Source organism: Palaemon carinicauda, chromosome 33, assembly GCF_036898095.1.
Source record: "Palaemon carinicauda isolate YSFRI2023 chromosome 33, ASM3689809v2, whole genome shotgun sequence".
Lineage (NCBI taxonomy): Eukaryota > Metazoa > Arthropoda > Malacostraca > Decapoda > Palaemonidae > Palaemon > Palaemon carinicauda.
The window spans coordinates 3,880,666-3,900,665 of NC_090757.1; the positions used below are offsets into that span (position 1 = coordinate 3,880,666).

General features: G+C 39.1%; 1 long non-coding RNA gene across 1 annotated transcript in view; it reads right to left on the reverse strand.

The window, feature by feature from the left end:
• Positions 1-20,000, reverse strand: part of LOC137626343 (uncharacterized) — a 440,106-nt gene that overhangs the window by 175,603 nt on the left and 244,503 nt on the right. The window lies entirely within an intron of this gene.

The following is a 20,000-nucleotide window of genomic DNA, read 5'->3' on the forward strand; positions in this document are numbered from 1 at the left end:
TAAGCCGAAGGGCTCCAACAGGGAAAAATAGTCCAGTGGGGAAAGTAAATAAATAAACTACAAGAGAAGTAATGGAAAATTTAAATAATTTTTTTTTAAGAATTGTATGAGAAGTAACATCAAAATAGGCCTTTCATATATAAACGATAAAAAGAGATTTATGTCAGCCTTTTCAACATGGAAAATTCATAGCAAGTTTGAACTTTTGCAGTTCAACCTATTCAACTTACTGCACAGTAATTCTACACACAATTGCTAATAATTCATACTCATATTAGTTATTGGTGTCAAATATCAATGAAATAAATCGTTCATAAGCAGCAAATTTTAATACAGAGTACAGTTGCTAGAATAAATATTTCTACAAATTTTATTCGTGCAATTAAAAGTTAATTTCATAAATTACCCATAACAGAGACGAAGAGAGTGATATTCTTACGTTCGTGAGATGAAGGTAGAAAGCATGATGGATTTTCGTACAGGCTATGAATATGTCGAAGGACTGGAGCCAATCAACTTTAAGCTATGAAACGCTATTATATATATATATATATATATATATATATATATATATATATATATATATATATATATATATATATATATATATATATTATATATATATATATATATATATATAAAGAGAGAGAGAGAGAGAGAGAGAGAGGAGAGAGAGAGAGAGAGAGAGAGAGAGAGAGAGAGAGAGAGAGAGAGAAAGAGAGAGAGAGAGAGAAAATAGCTTTCATTTGTTATACTGAACTTAGAATTCTATTATAACTTCCCACAATATTTCGTCTCTGAACTAAAAAGTTTCAAAAATAAATAAAGATAAAACTGAAAAGTTCGAAATTTACTTCAAAATCCTACAAAATCTTATAAGCCTCTACCTTCGACAGAAGAAAATATTCAAATATATATACCTATTGAATATCTGTAAATAACAAAGTGAAGCATAATCTAGAGATAGATCAAACATCGTTATTTGTATTTTAGATCATTTGAATGTTCTGGGATGTTTATTGCTTTTCTTATTCAGCCGAAGAGAAACATTTACACAAAATACATATCCTTGAAATCTGTGATTGACAGCGCTCGTCTTCTGGAAATTCAGAAGATTACATAACATGTTTTTGATTGGATAGCATTACTTCTGTCGGTTGTGCTATTCTAATAAGTTAAACGTGCATGTTAAAGAATAAGCAATTTAGCAGTATAGTAATAGAACTCCAATTAGATTAAACGAAAAATCATGTTAGAATCGGGACTAGCTTTCAAGGCAAGACCTCTGACGCAGACGAAGAAAGATTACAACGTCTTGAGGTATCATAATTATTGTTATTACTAGCTAAGCTGCAACCCTAGATGGAAAACGGAGATCTAAGCCCAAAGGCTCCAACAGAGATCTAAGCCCAAAAGTTTCAACAGGGAAAATAGCCCATTGAGGGAAAAGGAATAAGGAAACAGATAGAATAGTGTGCCCGGGTGTACCCTCAAGCAAGAGAACTCTTATTCAAACAGTGGAAGACAATGATAAAGAGGCTGTGGCACTACCCAAGACTAGAGAACAAATAGTTTAATTTTGGAGTGTCTTTCTCCCAGAAAAGTTGCATACTATAGCTGAAAAGTCTCTCTTCTACCCTTTATCAAGTGGAAATTAGCTACTAAATAATTACAGTGCAATAGTTCCATTCAAACAGAGGCCCTTGGTGTCAACAGGCGTAGGGAGATGATGGGGATGATGAAGGGATATGTATAAGATATAGTTTCCAATGTATATTTGGTGATATGATCATTTTTATCATGACACAATACCCATCAGAGCAACTTATTTCCTCAGTATCATGATTTCTACAAGGATAAATTCAGACCTTTTCTCGGTAGATCTTCAGTCAAACATCATTTCTTTTTTTTTTTTATTGTAGTTAGATAAAAGATTCTATCAGCCAAACTTCCTTTAATGGTTCACTTCTTTATGAAAAACCTTTCTAGCGTTCATTCTAACCACTTCCTGTAAGCTGCTGTTGATAATCACATGTTTCCAGCAATTCTTCAGGTGATGCTCTGTAGTGTACTATCCTTCCGTTTTAACACAAGACCATTTACAGTAATCGCTTATTCGTGGCGCTGATGATAATCAGCTTCCATATCTCCTTTTTCCATCATTCCAGACTTTCCTTTGCTTATTGAATTCAATGTACCTCAAAACACCAATGTAAATTTATTCTTCTGTCTTTTCTCTCATTAAAGACAGAAGGAAATGAAGAAGAAGAATATATCTTTCAATTTGACAGAGAAAATAGGGAGAATGTGATTACTTATCATGAGTTTGAAAATGCTTGGAAAGATACTTCTTGATTCTGTATCATCATCATCAGCAACAGCATCAGGCTTACGCCTGACAAAGGCCTCAGACATATCCTTCCCACTCGAGTCTACTTATGGTTTTTCTATGACAGTCTATACCAGAAAACTTTCTTTTTTCGACAATCCATCGTCTTCTCTTCCTTCACCTGCTTCTTTTGCAATCTCTAGATACCAATCCCGTTATTCTTAATGCCCAAATATTATCTGTCATTCTCATAATATGCATATAATCAACTATATCTAAGTTTCTTCTTCAGCCACCATTTAATGTCTCCAGATAACGAAACTAGTCTTTGGAAATATTACACTTTCCAAACTGAATTTACTTCTTTTCATTTATTTCTTCCTCATTGGAAAATTAGAAGAAGGGAGAAAAGGGTGAGACTGTAATCCCTACACGTTAGAGAGAGAGAGGAGAGAGAGAGAGAGAGAGAGAGAGAGAGAGAGAGAGTAAAAATTGAATGTAATTCATTGTAACAGAATTTTTTTTATCAAGTTTGAGATTTGTCTATCGTTAGAACACTTCTTGTTTTCTTTTTTTACCCTTTTCGAAAAAACTGATTTGAAATTTAAAAGATTAACTAAACCAAAGGCTCTATCAGCTCACCATTAACAGATACTCGCTGTAAGTCAGCCTTGGTATGTTTTCCCTTCTAAATTGCCAATACCTTCATTGCCGCGTTAAAACTCAATATACACAGACATATAGCAAAGCTGTTTAAATCCTGCATCAATAAGTGTTAAAGCAAATATACAAAAGTCTTTATTATTAAATTTAACAATTAAACACAGAAGCTTTTCAAGTAAATTTAGTAATATATTCACCAAATATCTTTGGGAATCCAAAAATTCAAATAACAAAACATTCACTTGAATAACACAAAAGCTAAGATCGAAAGCAAATAAAGAGGACAGAAAATATGCAAAATTCTTTTTCATAACATTCAACAGTTTAACACACAAGTTTTACAAATAAGTTTAGTAATATATTCATCAAATCGCTTTGGAAATCCAAAAAATTCATATAGGCTAACTAAACAATCAGTTGACCAACACAACCGCCATGATCGAAAGCAAATAAAGAGGACAGAAAATATGCAAAAGTCTCATAAAATTCGACAATCAAAGACCGAAGTTTTGCGAATATGTTTAGTAATATACTCATCAAATTTCTTTGAAAATAGAAGAAATTAAAAAAGAAAATACCTTATTTCCTTTCCTTACTGGGCTATTTTTCCCTGTTGGAGCCCTCGGTCTTATAGCATACTACTTTTCCAACAAGGGTTGTAGCTTACCAAATAATAATAATAATAATAATAATAATAATAATAATAATAATAATAATCAATGGAAGAATGAAATGAGAAAATACCTAGTTTCCTTTCCTCCCTGGGTTATTTTTCCCCGTTGGAACCCTTGGACTCATAGCATTCTGCTTTTCCAGCTAGGGTTGTAGTTTATCTAGTAATAATAATAATAATAATAATAATAATAATAATAATAATAATAATAAATGGAAGAAATTGAATAAGATAATACCTTCCTCACTGGATTATTTTTCCTTGTTGGAGCCCTTGGGCTTGTAGCATCCTGCGTATCCAACAAGGGATGTAGTTTATTTAGTAACAACAACAACAACAACAATAATAATAATAATAATAATACTTGACCACCTCTACCATCGAAGGCAATTAACGACAGAATCCATAAAAGCATAGCTCGTTGCGTCCTGAGAAAATAATTGAATATAAGTAAATAACAGAAGGAAACAGATCACCTGACATGCTACAAAAGCCGAGATCGAAAACACCTGAGATATTATTCAGTCCTCTTCCAAAACATTGATCGCAAAAGCCTTGACACTGACATGCCCATAATGTTTCTTCTTCCCTCTTCGATAGTCGAGAAGAATGATCCTCCTCACCACATTGTTTACATCTTGTCCTCACCTCCGAAAAGCTTTACTACGTACATCAGCCAATGGATATTTTTCACAAGATTCACAATAACATTCATATTTTCCATCACAATGGACCCTGCCAAATAACTAATTAAAGCTGTTGTTCGTAAGGCTGTTTTTTGGTTCGGTTGTAATGCGGGAGAACGACCTTACGAGCATGCGTGGTGGCTGTGGCGGTGGCGGTAGTGGTGTGGTTTTCGGGCAGCTGGGCCTCAAACACCCCCCCCCCCTTCTCCCCCTATACTCATCCCATACCTGACAGAGTGTGCCCTTGGGTCATCCGTCATATAACACAACACTGTGCCTTAAGGCGCTCTCTCTCTCTCTCTCTCTCTCTCTCTCTCTCTCTCCCTAAGCCATTACACAGTCAAAACGTATAAGGTTTAAGTCATATCTTGTACATCATCATGACGTTGTGACAAAGAGACTTGTATGACATTTCACATAAAAATTCTCAGATGATTTTCTTAGTTTGTTTGCAACATTTACAAAGGAAATGAAATAATAACTTCTTAAATATATATTTCTTTTATACTGAAAGATATTTGTTTTAATGGATCTTTTTATAGAGGGGGGATCCCATGTGCAAATTTACATGCAACCTTATGTGATATGATTGATTATAAAATCTTACTTCGATTATTGTCTTATTTATATCTGAATTAAAAAGGTACAAGTTCAAATTGCTCTTTACTTTGTTTATCGTCTTATTTATATTATCAGAATATAAAATAGGTACAAATTCAAATTGCTCTTCCAATTATGATTGTTAGATTGAGGCAGTCTTACGCCAGCTCGGGCTCTTGGTCACAACACCATTCGGTAAACCTCCCCCCCCCAAAAAAAAAAAAAAAATCTATAAACATGTTCAATATTCAGATCGCCTGAGCAGTCTTACGCCACCACGAGCTCTTGTTCACAACACCATCCGCAAAAATAAAAAAAATACGAACTTGATGAACATCCATCCAGATCCCCCGATCAGTCTTACGTCACCACGGGCTCTTGTTCACAACACCATCCGGTAATACCAAAAAGAAATTAAATAAACATGATTTAACATCCAGACCGAGAAAAGTGGCAACGTACCCTGGAGTTACTGAGATATGGCATGCCCGCAATACTGCCCCAGAGGTGTTGCCTGGGGAGGTTTCCAGCAGCCAGCAGGTGTGTGTAAGGTAAGCTGACCCGTCGGCGATACGCACGGATGAACCACCAACTACTCCTCCCCCCCCCCTCCCCTATACAAGGAGGATATATGTATACCCCTCCCCCCACAAAAGTCTCTGCTCTGTTCACCCCCCACACCTCATTCCGTCTCTCTCTCTCTCTCTCTCTCTCTCTCTCTCTCTCTCCTCTTCTTTCCCCTTCTTGTGCTTTGTCTTCTCTCTCTCTCTCTCTCTCTCTCTCTCTCTCTCTTCTCTCTCTCTCTCTGCATCTATTTTACAAATCAAAGTCTTAATCTATCTCTCTGAATCTATTTTACAAATCATAATCTCTCTCTCTCTCTCTCTCTCTCTCTCTCTCTCTCTCTCTTCTCTCTCTCTCTCTCTCTCTCTCTGGACATCCATTTCACATCTCAAGTTTTCGTAAGGCTTAAGGTCACGTGTTCACTATTAGCAACCAGTTACCTTTAAACTAAAGCAAGTAGCATGTTTTACTTTTAATACTAAATAGATCACGAAATAATTTCCAACGTTTGAGAAATGAATTAATAAAATCTAATATTAGTAATAACCATAAGACAAATATATGAATAATTAGTCAACAATCAATTTAATCGTTATTTATCTTTAAATTTCTCTCTCGACAAGTTACTACAAAAGTTGTTACTAATCTCAAGATATTTTACATTTTTTAATTATGTACTTAGTTATATATTTCACATACTTCTTTATTTCCTTTCCTCGCTGGTTTATTTTTCCCCTGTTGGAATCCTGCTTTTCCAACTTGGGTTGTAGCTTAGCTATAATAATAATAATAATAATAATAATAGTAGTAATAACAATAATAATAATGGTAGTAATAATAATAATGATAATAAGAATAAAAATAATAATAATAATAATAATAATAATAATAATAATAATATTAATTAAAATTATTCTCTAAGACATAATAACCAGCTTCCAGTGCTTCCATGACGTCACGCTATTTAAAAGATACTCCCGGAGAAAATATCAAATTCCACGAACTGGACAATCTCGCAACTATGATGAAAAATAAAATGCCTGATTTTATCTTTTACAATAAGGTAATAGCCTGCAACTCTCTCTAATACAACAGTGTAAGCTTATGAACTAATACTTTTCATCATTATAGGTAATATGCTAAATTTCATTAGAATTGAAATAAACATCGTTTTCCCTAGTGTCAATTATGGGAGTGTAGTGTATCAGACAGAAACATTTCCCTATTATTTAAGTCATTTTTTAACTTGAGAAGAGGGAGAACTTTAAGAGCAAAAGGATTCTTGTGCCTCATGGCTAGTACAGTGGTAACGTGTTCGCCTACCATTCGTATGGCGCCAGATCCATCCCTTCGCGAGACCGTGAGTTTAAGCTGTTTACTGGGGAAGCCACTGATGTGGTTGCCTGGTTGGGAGTGGTACCACAGTGGGGGGGGGGGGGGGGTAAGCTTGCCCGGCTGACGTTCTGGCGAGTATCTATTCTGATGAAACTGGAACTGAAACCAGACACCTTTACTTTTACATATAAAAACCATATACAAATTACCGTCAAGTAAATCATCTATAAGGTTGATGTCTTAATGTGTTGATAGTTACAGAAAGGTACTTAGTTTAGACGAGGTAGAAAAAGTCTTACAGGATAGCCAAGATTATTACTCTGATGTAATTAAGTAATCTACAACATAATAAACTAATGTATTTATTAATAATGGGTCACAAAACTTATCACAAATGAGCCAATTTCCGGAATACTCTAGAGTTGTAGGCTCCCTGAGTACTGCGAGGCACATTTACAACATACTATTATAGCATAAACAATCATAAAACATAACTTCCATGAATATATAATTACACCTAAGTACATCCCGAGGCCAAGACAGGCTACCGTAGAAGCTGTACGTGTAAAGAGTAGCCTTCTTATCTCTGTGGCCACGGTAAGAGCCAAGGTTCTGACAACTACGCAACCGCGCTCTGGTGGTAAAATTAGCAACTAATAGGCTGATTGGAGTTCTTGAGATAGTTCAGGGTAATGATGACTAAACTATGCAAATGTATGTAAGTCAAACCTGGCGTGTAATGATGAATAAATAAGTAATTAACAGTTTTCTACGTTCGTGTGGTGAAGCTATAAGAAGCGATTTAAGAAACATCTATGAATGTAATTGAACAGTTAAATTACTTCGTATGTTTTGAAACGTCGGAAGTTAATAATTACCCAGGAACACTGAGAGAGAGAGAGAGAGAGAGAGAGAGAGAGAGAGAGAGAGAGAGAGAGATTAAACAATCGTCATTGTGATAGGAAAATATCTAGATTAATACTAAATGCAGATTATCCAAAAAAATAAAATAAATAAATAAAGAGGAAGCATATTGTTAAAAAATATAAAATACAAGACGCGAAAAAACTAGCCATGATTACTTTTATGTATGAAAGTAAATGTTCTTGTTTCCATTGCCTAAAACACTTTAGAATCTTGTTAACTCGTACCAGTATACTTTGCAAAAAGATATCTTGAGAATTTTACAGGGTTGGTAGCAGAACTTTTAACTTCATAACGCTTACTCTCTCTCTCTCTCTCTCTCTCTCTCTCTCTCTCTCTCTCTCTCTCTCTCTCTCTCTCTCTCTCTCTCTCTCTCTAAGCAGCAAAGGCCAATGGGATGGGCAACCTAATGTATATTTCAAGTCCAAACCGTAAGAAAACAGAGAAAAAGCCAAAATAAAGAAAGCAGGATGAGGTTCAATCATTAAGGAAAAATAGGGCAACCTGATGTACATTTCAAAACCAGATTGTTAGAAAAAAGAATAAAAGCAGAAGTGTAAGGAAGCAGGAAAGAGAGAATAGAAGAAAATGTATAAAAAAAAGTGAACTGAAAAGAAAGAACACAACTGATGTTGACCTACCACTACTGTTGGCTGAGTCTACCGTCTCATCATCATCTGCACTGAGTCAGTTGTTAGATCTGTTTAACTAAATGAGGTCGTTGTTGATCCATATTACAAACATACATACATACTTACATACATATGTATATACATATATATATTATATAAATATATATACATATATTGTATTCTGTATATATATATATATATATATATATATATATATATATATATATATATATATATATATATATATATATATATATATATATATATTTCTCTCAAAATTTTGCCTTTCTACTCTTCATACTTTCATAGATGATCAAATCCCCCAGTATATATATATATATATATATATATATATATATATATATATATATATATATATATATACATTACACAAGTATATATATTGTATTCTGTATATATATATATACATATATATATATATATATATATATATATATACATACATATATATATATATATACATATATATATATATACATACATATATATATATATATACATATATATATATATATATATATATATATATATATATATATATATATATATATATATATATATATATTACACATCTCAAAATTTTGCCTTTCTACTCTTCATACTTTCATAGATGATCAAATCCCCAAGTATGTTTATTTGCAATATATTTGAACCTACCTGTCGATGACCATTGCTATTGCAACGCGATGTTGCATCAAGATTAACCAGGGCGCATCAGAAAACAAACCCCTTAATGTAGAGAAAGTCTATCAACCTAAAAGTATCTAGAAATTCTTATTATCTCTGATTACTTTAAGCTTACAACTGTTATTGAATTACCAAAGACTGCATAGTAAAAGTAAAACTACGGCAAATCTTCCTAATACAGTATTCTGTATAGCAAGATGTCAAGATGACGCCAAAAATCAAAATCTCTCATTTCTAGTCTTCCTCGATTGGTTATCTCAAAAAAAAAAAAAAAAAAAAAAAAAACTATTAGAGATTACTCGAGTGGCATATGGGGATGAGATCATGGTGAGGGGTAGATGAAGATGGTTTAGGTATGCCCTTCGCACTCCCCATGAGAGATTAGTTCACCAAATGTTTAACTTGGCTCCACAAGGCACTAGAAGAGTTAGAAGACCCAGGCATACGCGGCTGGGAACTATGAAGCATGAAGTGGGAGATGACGAATGGAGAATTATTGAATTAAAAGCTCAAGATAGAGATGACTGGCGAAATCTAACCAAGACATTTTGCGTCAATAGGCGTAGGAGGTAATGAGGATAATGATGATAGGGAACGCATCTTCTCTTTCTACATTTAATATAAAATTTTGTTTCCATGGTAAAAGAGATTTGTTGGAATATTTCTCCTCCATATTTAACTTCCTACAACTATTAAGGTTTCACCCAGCAATATTCATGGTGTGCGCGTAAAATAATCTATCCGTCCTCCTTGAACGACCAAACCTCTTCAACAATTGACAGAAAACTGCATCTTTCGTCAACGTTGTCCAAACTTTGATTCTAATGATTGCTAAAACTCATTGTATGTAACTTACGTCTGATGTATTGTTCGTACACACTTCGCTAAAATCAAGGACTCGAGAGTCAGGCGTTTGAATAAATCCTACAATGCAACTTTGGTGATCCTCCACCTATACATATATATATATATATATATATATATATATATATATATATATATATATATATATATATATATATATATATATCAGCGTACGGCTATATAACTATAAAGTTAAATAGTTAGATTTGCACATATACGCAACCCCATCTCACCAAGATATGAATACTCCCTCTTGTCCCTACCCGAGGGAAGGGGAGATCTAAGATTGACTAAAAAAATATATATATTTCTACATGTATATATAAAGCAGGACACTTTCTCTTTATTATATAGGGGAGGTGTGTGTGTGTGTGTGTGTGTGTGTGTGTAACTATCAACCAGAAGAAGGAAGATGATCACAAACAAACAAAAAAATCTGGACAGTTTAGCAAATAGGTGAGGAGAAGAAGGGAGTAAGAAAGGGAGAGAAAGATATAAGATTGTGCGGTGGGTGGGGAGAGAGAGAGAGAGAGAGAGAGAGAGAGAGAGAGAGAGAGAGAGAGAGAGAGAGAGGGGGGGGGGGAAGGCAATGGAAGTTGGAAGTGGAGGAGAGAAGGCAAAGGGGGTGGGGGGTTAAGAGAGAGAGAGAGAGAGACAGAGAGAGAGAGACAGAGAGAGAGAGAGAGAGGGGGGGGGGGGTCAGGAGGGAAAGCGCGGAGATCGAATAATGGGCTTAGATTAGCGACAGTAATAGTAATTAAAGCGCTTAATTTGTTAGCCATTTGCTGCGTGATTCGGACTGAACTGCTGGTGTATAACGCTTTAATTGGCTTCGTTGCGCATAAATTGCCCGCTCAAACTGTCAACGTCGGTGCGGTTAATTACTTGCCCTAATGACAATATGTATTGCTCCTGCGGAAAGCCGAGCGCTGCGAATACTGGCGGGCGGCGCAGAGGTAAAAAAAAAAAAAAAGGAAAAAAAAAAAAAAAAAAAAAACTCTGATGAGGACCGACCTAATATTATGCTGATGAATGAATGTGAATCATGCAGAGGATGATAATGATGCTGATGATGATGATTATCATGGTTGGCAGTGGTGCTGGGAGTATATCATCATGCGGTGGAAGAGATTTTCCATTTTATATTTTTACGTTTGGACGAAATCATACTTCAAAATGCCAGCTGAAATCTCTCTCTCTCTCTCTCTCTCTCTCTCTCTCTCTCTCTCTCTCTCTCTCTCTCTCTCTCATTATGAGAAATATGTACTCGCCATATTTTTACTTCCACTAATCCTTCGTTCATTTCTTAATATCACTTCAGCGAAATGAAAACGATGGTTGCTGCCCTAATCTAATTGAAAAAGAATACACACGTACATATAAACACACACACACACAATATATATATATATATATATATATATATATATATATATATATATATATATATATATATATATATATATATATATATATATAATTGTACATTTTACTTCTTCATGAAGATAACAGATTGTCTTAAAGCTAATAATTATGCAGAGTAAACTAAAACGGATGTCTCAGTGCATGGAGTGTAGTATATTGATAAGCATTGTAAAACAACGAACAACTCCATTCTAGACAATACAGTATCAAGTTTAGAAAAATAAATCAAATTTAATCTGGGTAGCTACAGATTTAAATTGGGTAAAAATCATTTCTAAATATTACTGTAAATTACCTTTGTAATTAAAAATCAACAAAGTGTAAGGAATCAACACACGCATTGCTAACAATAAGGCAAAAAAAATTAATGACATTATTACCAGTCAAAATGGAAGTAAAAAATCAAGGGCAAAGAATACCTTTTAATTAGATATATAAAATAACAAATGCTATGCTTTTTTTTTTTTTTTAATGTCAACCGATTTCAATAGAAGGCGGATTACATTTGAATGTTTCTCCAATGTAATTCATACCCCCATAACCGTATGCAAATTTCTTTTCCATTGTAATTATTGCTGTAGTGCGCAAATCTCTCTCGCTGAAAATCTAATTGCCCAGGTGCACTGACCAAATTGTTTAATTATTAAAAAAAAAAAATACCTTTATTTACGTGCATAAATGAAATGTTATGATAATATTGTTAATATGGGTATGTGCATTTTATAAGCATTTGTGCACAAGCATTTCTATTCACAGTACATGTGCAATTGTGTATGCAACAGTACAGAAATATCCTCGTTGTTACATTTAAAATTTGCGGAAATTAATCTAACGACCTAAAGACATACTAATTTACAATCCAAGGTGCCACACTTAATTGTTAGACACTGAATAGTGTCCTTATAACCGATATTCATAAACTCTGGGCTGTGCACTAATACCTGTTCTTTAACATCCAAGTCTTGTCAATAGATGGTGTTATTGTTTCTGCTCTTAAGGCGGCCCTAATATTTGTGTGATATATATATATATATATATATATATATATATATATATATATATATATATATATATATATATATATATATATATATATACGCATATATATATACATATATATATATAAATATAGATATATATATAAGCATATATATATACATATATATATATAAATATAGATATATATATATATATATATATATATATATATATATATATATATATATATATATATATATATATATATATATATAACGGATTTTGAGCGAAGCGAAAAATCTATTTTTGGGTGAGATAGCCATGTCGTCCTGATGGAAGTTCCTATAGGGTAGCTTCCTAGGGTATATTACAACTACGGCGATATTCCCAGAGAATTTACCTTAAGGTACCAGAATTCTAACTCCTGGAGCGAGTATCCCTCGTGAAAGGGATATCGCGACATATCAGAGGACGTATTCTAGACACGTCACATGGCAATCTACGACCTGAACAGAGATTTCGTCTCGTAGGAGGTGATTGACGAGATACGAATTCGGGAAAGAAAAAGGGGAGCCGCTCCCAAGGCTTCCCTATCCCCCGATTCGTATGCGTGCCTGGCGCCAATCCTGGCGCCATCTGTATTCCTTGTAGCGTACACGAGGTGCTACAGATACTGTATGTAGGGAGGGGTCCTACAGCCCTTTCTTAGAAAGGCAAGGGCGGGTCCATCAGGACGACATGGCTATCTCACCCAAAAATAGATTTTTCGCTTCGCTCAAAATTCGTTTTTTGGGCTCAAGCCATGTCGTCCTGATGGAAGTGTACCAGAGCATTACTGTATCTGTGGATTCTCAGAACGTGCCGTACTCCCCGGAGGTATTTATTCCCGGTCGACTAGACCTAGAGACCTAAGATGTTACCGTTATACATCTTTTCAACTAACTATAAACTATGTTAGAGCTTCCTGCCCCCTACAGGGAAGAGTCCTACTAGACTCTGGAAAGTCTCGAAGAGTACATATATCTATGTATGAATACCATGCAAGCTAATATAGTGGTCTCGCCCTATATTAAGTAAAGCATAGTTTGTATAGAACTACTGCGTCAATATATTGACCAGTAATCCGCACAATACTTGTATTGGACAAAGGTTTATATCCGCATAGGAAGAAACTAATAAAACCGCCCTCGTCCCTTTATGGGACGGAGTCCTCCCATTAGGGGACTTACATAAACCAATGCAACATAGCTTGCATAACAGAACAATTCTATCAGAATTATCCCAGATAAGATACATAGAATAAAAATGCTCAATTATACCAATAAATTGACACAGGTGAAAGAGACGCAAGGTTCTCAAGAACAAGTTTATTGACAGATAATAAACAGACAGGTTAACAACAAATATATATATTTATATAGAAGAGGATAACCCAAAACTTTAAGCATAAGTATGATAGTAAACAGAACTTGTTTATCTGAAAGAAAAACCATTAAACACCACTTTAATAAGATACCAAGGTATCAAGTCATAAAAAGTCTGTATTACAAATCAATCACATTAGCGTTAGAAACGCTTGGCACACATGTCTGAACTTATGCTAGGTTCACCTTTGAAAGAAGGAACAGTCTATATGGGCACTTGGTGCCCTCATTTAGTTTGTAGTACAGTATGTACCTACACACTCACCCTGGACTTAATCGTCCCAATTAAGACCACTGTTCCTCGCAGAGTTAAACAGTAGGGTTAACTACACGACCCACTGTTACCACAGATCTCTTAAGTTCCTCTACTTGCTTCGCATAGTGGCGAAAGAACACCCTGGAAGACTTCCAGCCCGTGTATGAACGGAGATGTTCAAAATCCATACAATTAAAGAAATTTAGGGATGAGGAAACTTTCCTCGGATCGTGACCTGCGGGTGTACTGTCAGGATCCGCTCTGCGAATAAAATATGTGATTTTCGCTCTGAGTTGATTCAGAGATAAATTTGAGCCTGATGTTTCTCCCCTGAATAGTTGACCACCCTTGAAGTCTGAAGTTCTACGAAGATAGACCTTTAGGCATTCTACTGGACATAGAGATGCATCTTCTTTCAGAGGGCAGATTCTCCAGGGACCCCACCTGTTGGTGGGTAACTCATTCTTGGCGAGAAACGTAGGATCCGGAAACAGGTTCAGTTCCCCCCCATCCAGGAACTGAACACGACCTGCCTCTCTCGAGAGGGCTACGATCTCACTAACCCTGGCCCCGGACGCGAGTGCAAATAGGAAAATAACTCTTTGCGTCAAATCCTTTAACGCACATTCTTCATTGCTCAACAGGGAGGCGAAATGAAGAACTTTGTCTAAAGACCATGAGATGGGCTTTGGAGGTGCTGAAGGTCTGAGCCTAGCGCAGGCTTTCGGAACTTTATTAAAGATCTCGTTACCTAGGTCGATCTGCAAGGCAAATAAAATGGGTCTCATCAAAGCAGATTTACACACTGAAATCGTGTTAGCTGCCAACCCTTGACCATGGAGGTGGATGAAGAAAGATAAGCAGAAGTCTGTTGAGATCTCCTGCGGATTCTTTGCCTTTACAAAGGCCACCCATTTTCTCCAAGATGACTCATATTGCCTTCTAGTCGATTTGCACTTATATTCCTCTAGGAAGTCTATGCTGGCTTTCGAAATCCCGAAACGCTTTCTCACCGCTAGGGCGAGAAAATCATGAGCTGCAGGGTCTGGGTTTTCTGTAATGAAGCGCAGACAGTCGACTTCTGGACTCGCTGGGTCAGAACTGGATGTGGTAGCGGCACGAACTTCATCTGTAGTTCCAACGCCAAGGGGAACCACATACTGTTCGCCCACTTGTGGGCCACTATTGCCGCTACCCCCTTGAAGGATCTCAGTTTGTTGAGGACCCTCAACAGAAGGTTGTGAGGAGGGAACAGATAAATCCTGGACCATCTGTTCCAGTCGAGGGACATTGCGTCCACTGCTTCCGCTAAGGGGTCCTCGTACGGGGACACGTACAGGGGCAACTTCTTGTTGTCTTTCGTCGCAAAGAGGTCTATTTGCAGTTCTGGGACTTGATTCAGAATGAAGGAAAATGATCCTGCGTCTAAGGACCATTCCGACTCTATCGGTGTGAACCTGGATAGAGCGTCCGCTGTCACATTGCGGACTCCTTGAAGGTGAACTGCCGACAGGTACCACTTCTTCTTTTCCGCCAATCGGAAAATGGCTAACATCACTTGGTTGAGAGGTGGTGACCTCGACCCTTGTCGATTCAAGCATCTCACAACCACCTCGCTGTCCGTCACCAATCTTATGTGGATCGAGTGACGCGGGGAGACTTTCTTTAAGGTAAGGAGCACTGCCATAGCTTCTAGAAAGTTTATATGAAAGGTCCTGAATAGCTTGGACCAAGTCCCCTGGACTTTTTTTCCGATGCGAGTGACCTCCCCATCCCTCCTTTGAGGCGTCTGAGTGAATCGTCATCGACGGGGGAGGTGGCTGAAGAAGAACCGACTTCTTTAGATGTCTGGCTTGGGACCAAGGTCTGAGAAGAGTACGTAGCCGAGGCGGCACTGGTCTTCTCAGGTCTCTTCGCGCGTTTGATGCATACCTTCTCCAAACTCCGGTTGCATCCTTTAGCTGTGCTCTTAGCACTGGGTCTGTCACTGAAGCGAACTGGAGAGAGCCTAGTACCCTCTCCTGTTCGCATCTTGATATCCTTTCGGAATCTAGAAGTCTCTTGACAGAGCCCGCTATCTCCTTCCTTTTCTTCGTCGGGATGGAGAAACTGTGTGACAAAAGGTCCCAGTGGATTCCCAGCCACTGGAACTTTTGGGATGGAGAAAGTCGAGACTTTTTTCTGTTGATCTTGAATCCTAGGTACTCTAGGAACTGGATCACCTGACTGGAAGCTTGCAAGCATTCGGTCTCGGATGCTGCCCACACCAGCCAGTCGTCCAGGTAGGCTACTACCTGAATTCCCTTTAGGCGTAATTGTTTGAGAGCTGCGCTCGCAAGCTTCGTGAAAATCCTTGGGGCTATGTTTAGCCCGAATGGCATGGCTCTGAAGGCGTACAGTCTCCGTTGTAGCCTGAACCCTAGGTAGGGGGAGAGTCGACGGCTGATTGGAATGTGCCAATAGGCGTCTGACAAGTCTATAGAGACTGAGTATGCCCTCTTGGGCAGTAAGGTCCTTATGTGTTGTAGTGTTAGCATCTTGAATTTGCAATTCACTATGAACTTGTTGAGTGGTGACAAGTCCAGAATGACTCTGAGTTTTTCCGAGTCTTTCTTGGGAACACAAAACAGCCTCCCTTGGAATTTGATGGACTTCACCTTTCGGATCACATTTTTCTCCAACAGTTCTTGAACGTACTCCTCCAAAACGGGGGTGGAGTGTTGGAAAAACCGAAGGCATGGGGGTGGAGTGCTGTACCAGCTCCAACCCAGTCCATTCTTGAGTAGTCTTTGGGCCCAGGGATCGAAGGTCCAGCGATCCCAAAATTTCATCAGTCTCCCTCCTACTGGTATCATTTCACTTGGACTGCCGTCCTGAGGTCTTGCCTCCCTGACCACGACCACCTCTGAATCCCCTTCCCCTTGAGGGGCGCCTAGACGAGCCTCTGGCTGCTCCTCTAGGTTTTGCACGAAAGGAAGAAGACTGTCCTTCGAACGTTGGGGTGAATGTGGTTGACTGACCTGGCACAGCCTGGGGTACCCACTGAAAAGCAGTCGGGGTTTGTGCCACCATCTGGGGCACTGGAGGCAAAGGCAATTGCAGTTGCTGTTGCTGTCTATAAGGCTTGGCTGGCCGAGATGGTAGCCTAGTCCTCATATTCTTCCTCTTTGGTTGAGGACCCTCATCCGGGGAAGATTTTCTTTTGATAGCCAGGCCCCACTTCTGGAGAAGGTTTCTATTCTCCACGGCGGCCTTATCAACAACCTCTTTGACCACATCGGTAGGGAAAAGGTCTTTTCCCCAAATGTTGGAGGAGATTAATTTCCTTGGCTCGTGTCTCACCGAAGCCCCGGTGAACACGAACTCCCTGCAAGCTCTCCTTGCCTTGATGAAGCCATAAAGGTCCTTCGTCACTGTGGCTAGGTGAGACTTAGCCACTACCATGAACATTTCATGGACCTTAGGGTCACTTGCCATTGTCTCAAGAGTAGTCTGATGAGACATTGAGGCAGCCAGTCTTTCTTTGGTCTCGAACTCTCTTCGTAAAAGAGATTCGGACAGCTTGGGGAGGTCCTCGCCGAATTGCCGTCCGGCAATATCAGCCTCCAACTTTCCCACTGAGAATGTCAGATGGACATCCTTCCAGTCTTTGTGGTCCATAGGCAGAGCCAGCGACAAGGGTTTACACTCCTCCAGGGAGGGGCAAGGCTTGCCGGCCTCGACTGCCTTTAGGACAGCCGCAAACCCTTTCTGTAAAAAGGGGAAGGCTCTATCAGGAGAGGACACAAAAGAAGGGAGCTTCTTGCTCAATGCAGCTACCTTCGAATTAGAGAAGCCCCTCTCTTTCATCGAGGATGAAAGTAGGGCTTGAGCCTTAGCGTGGTCCATAATAATGACCTCCTTCGGCTCTGTCTCCTCCCTTGAAGCTGGTTCTTTTCTCAGCCGGACATAGCAGTCCGGATATGATGCCTTGCTGGGCCAGAATTCTACCTCCTCTAGGGGAACTGAACCCAGCTTATCCGAGATGACGATCTTTCCAGTCGTCATCGGCATGTGCTCAGCATACCTCCATGGGTTAGCATCTGAGCATATGGGAAGGTCTTTCACATTGAGCCTTTTCTGGGGCCCATGTGATTCTGCTTGGGACTGCATACGCAGTTCCATTGCAGCCGCCTTCTCCTGATTCTCCTTCTGCATTTGTTGGATCATTCCAACAATCGAAGAGAGGGCCTGTCCCAGTTCTACTGGGAGACCAGCCGATGTTGAGGGGATAGGCTCCGGCATCTGAACCGGAGTAGCCGACACCTCGTCGACCACATCCTCTACGACATCCGGGGTTTGAACTTGATCCTGACCTTCTGCCAGGAGGTCTTCTTCCAAACGTTCATCCACGTCAGACATCCTGTCATACAACTGGATGTCTTGCATCGCATCTGCGACTTCCGAGTCCACCTGGACTTGATCTTGAGGGATCTCCTCTTGAGGCTGGGGAATCACTGCCTCAGCTGATGCCTGGGGAAAAAGATACGCCCTCATCTTCTCACTTGGAAGATAAGGGCCAGAGGTGTTCTTCTTGAAGCCCCTTACCCAAGTACGAAGCTGTTCCCTTGCTGCATCCCTTGATTCCTCCGTTCTAGGGGAATCAAAAGCCTCAGTAATTAGGTTAGTGCATACAGTACATACCTGAGGGTCCCAATACTGGAGATCATCCTTGGAGACAGCGCATGCTGCGTGTCTCCTACAACACTCATGTCCGCAGAGGTTCTTGCTGCGGACATTGTAGAAAACATTTCCGCACTTCGGAGGGTCCTCCTGTAAAGAGAAGAAATTTCCATGAGTATCAAGTGAACTATGTATCACTGGATATGCATAGTATAGCATAACAATTCATAAAGGAAAGACACACACTTGTGTTTCCCTCACAATCCATTGTTGCAGCCTTCCAGATCATAAAATAAAAAATGGTTTATCTCTTCTAGAGTAACCAATGCAAGGTTTCCAGAGGAAACAGGTGGAGCTCACACCTAGGCAATGATTTTAAAATCCTGGATAATAGACAGGGAAGAACTCTGCTTCCTATCTGAGGGCAACAGCAAAGGGCTGTGCAAGAAAACACAATAGTGTTAGAAGATACAGTGCTGTACCTAAACCTTTACTATAGTTTTCTTCTTACTGTATATGCTATACAGAAGAATACTAGTACAGTATAGGAGGATGTGTGCCGGCCTGCCTTTGCCGGCCGGCACACACCACAACTAGCTTTAAAGTATACTACTTAACAGCTATAGGGCGGCAGCACTCTGGTTCAAATGCCTGTGCCGGTCGGCAGCAACTGCCGGCCGGCAACAGCCAGTGTTGGCCGGCAATGACTGCCGGCCAGCAACTACACAAGGTAGTACCCAGCTGCCGGCCACACTCTTGGTGACCGGCAGACAAGGACTGACATAAGCCGGCCGGCAAAGGTACAAGACCGATGCCAGCCGGCAGCAAAAGAACCAGAAGACTACACCTGCCTGGCTGCCGGCCTCATAGGCCGGCAGCCGGGACAGGTACAGCACTAGAAGAAAATAGAATGGATGCCGGGATAAGAGTGTACACAACCCCCCAAGCCCGGCAACCGAAAGAGTGCATATAAGGAAGGGGAGAAACTTAATTCAGGCTTCCTTGACCAATGCCGTCCGGCTCTGCCGGCAGGCATGGATGAGGGACCAAGAGAGGTCCGGGCAGCACTCGAAAACATAAGACCCTTGCCGGCCAGCATCTCTGCCGGCCGGCAATGGGCTTAGTCAATTCCACATCCCAACCTATACTAGGTCCAGAAGTAGAACGACGTACAGTACAGTAATACCCCTGCCGGCCAGCTCTGCCGGCCGGCAAGGTACAGTACAGTAATGGCTAGGCCATTACGGAGATAGAGGGGAAGGGACAAGAGGGTCCTG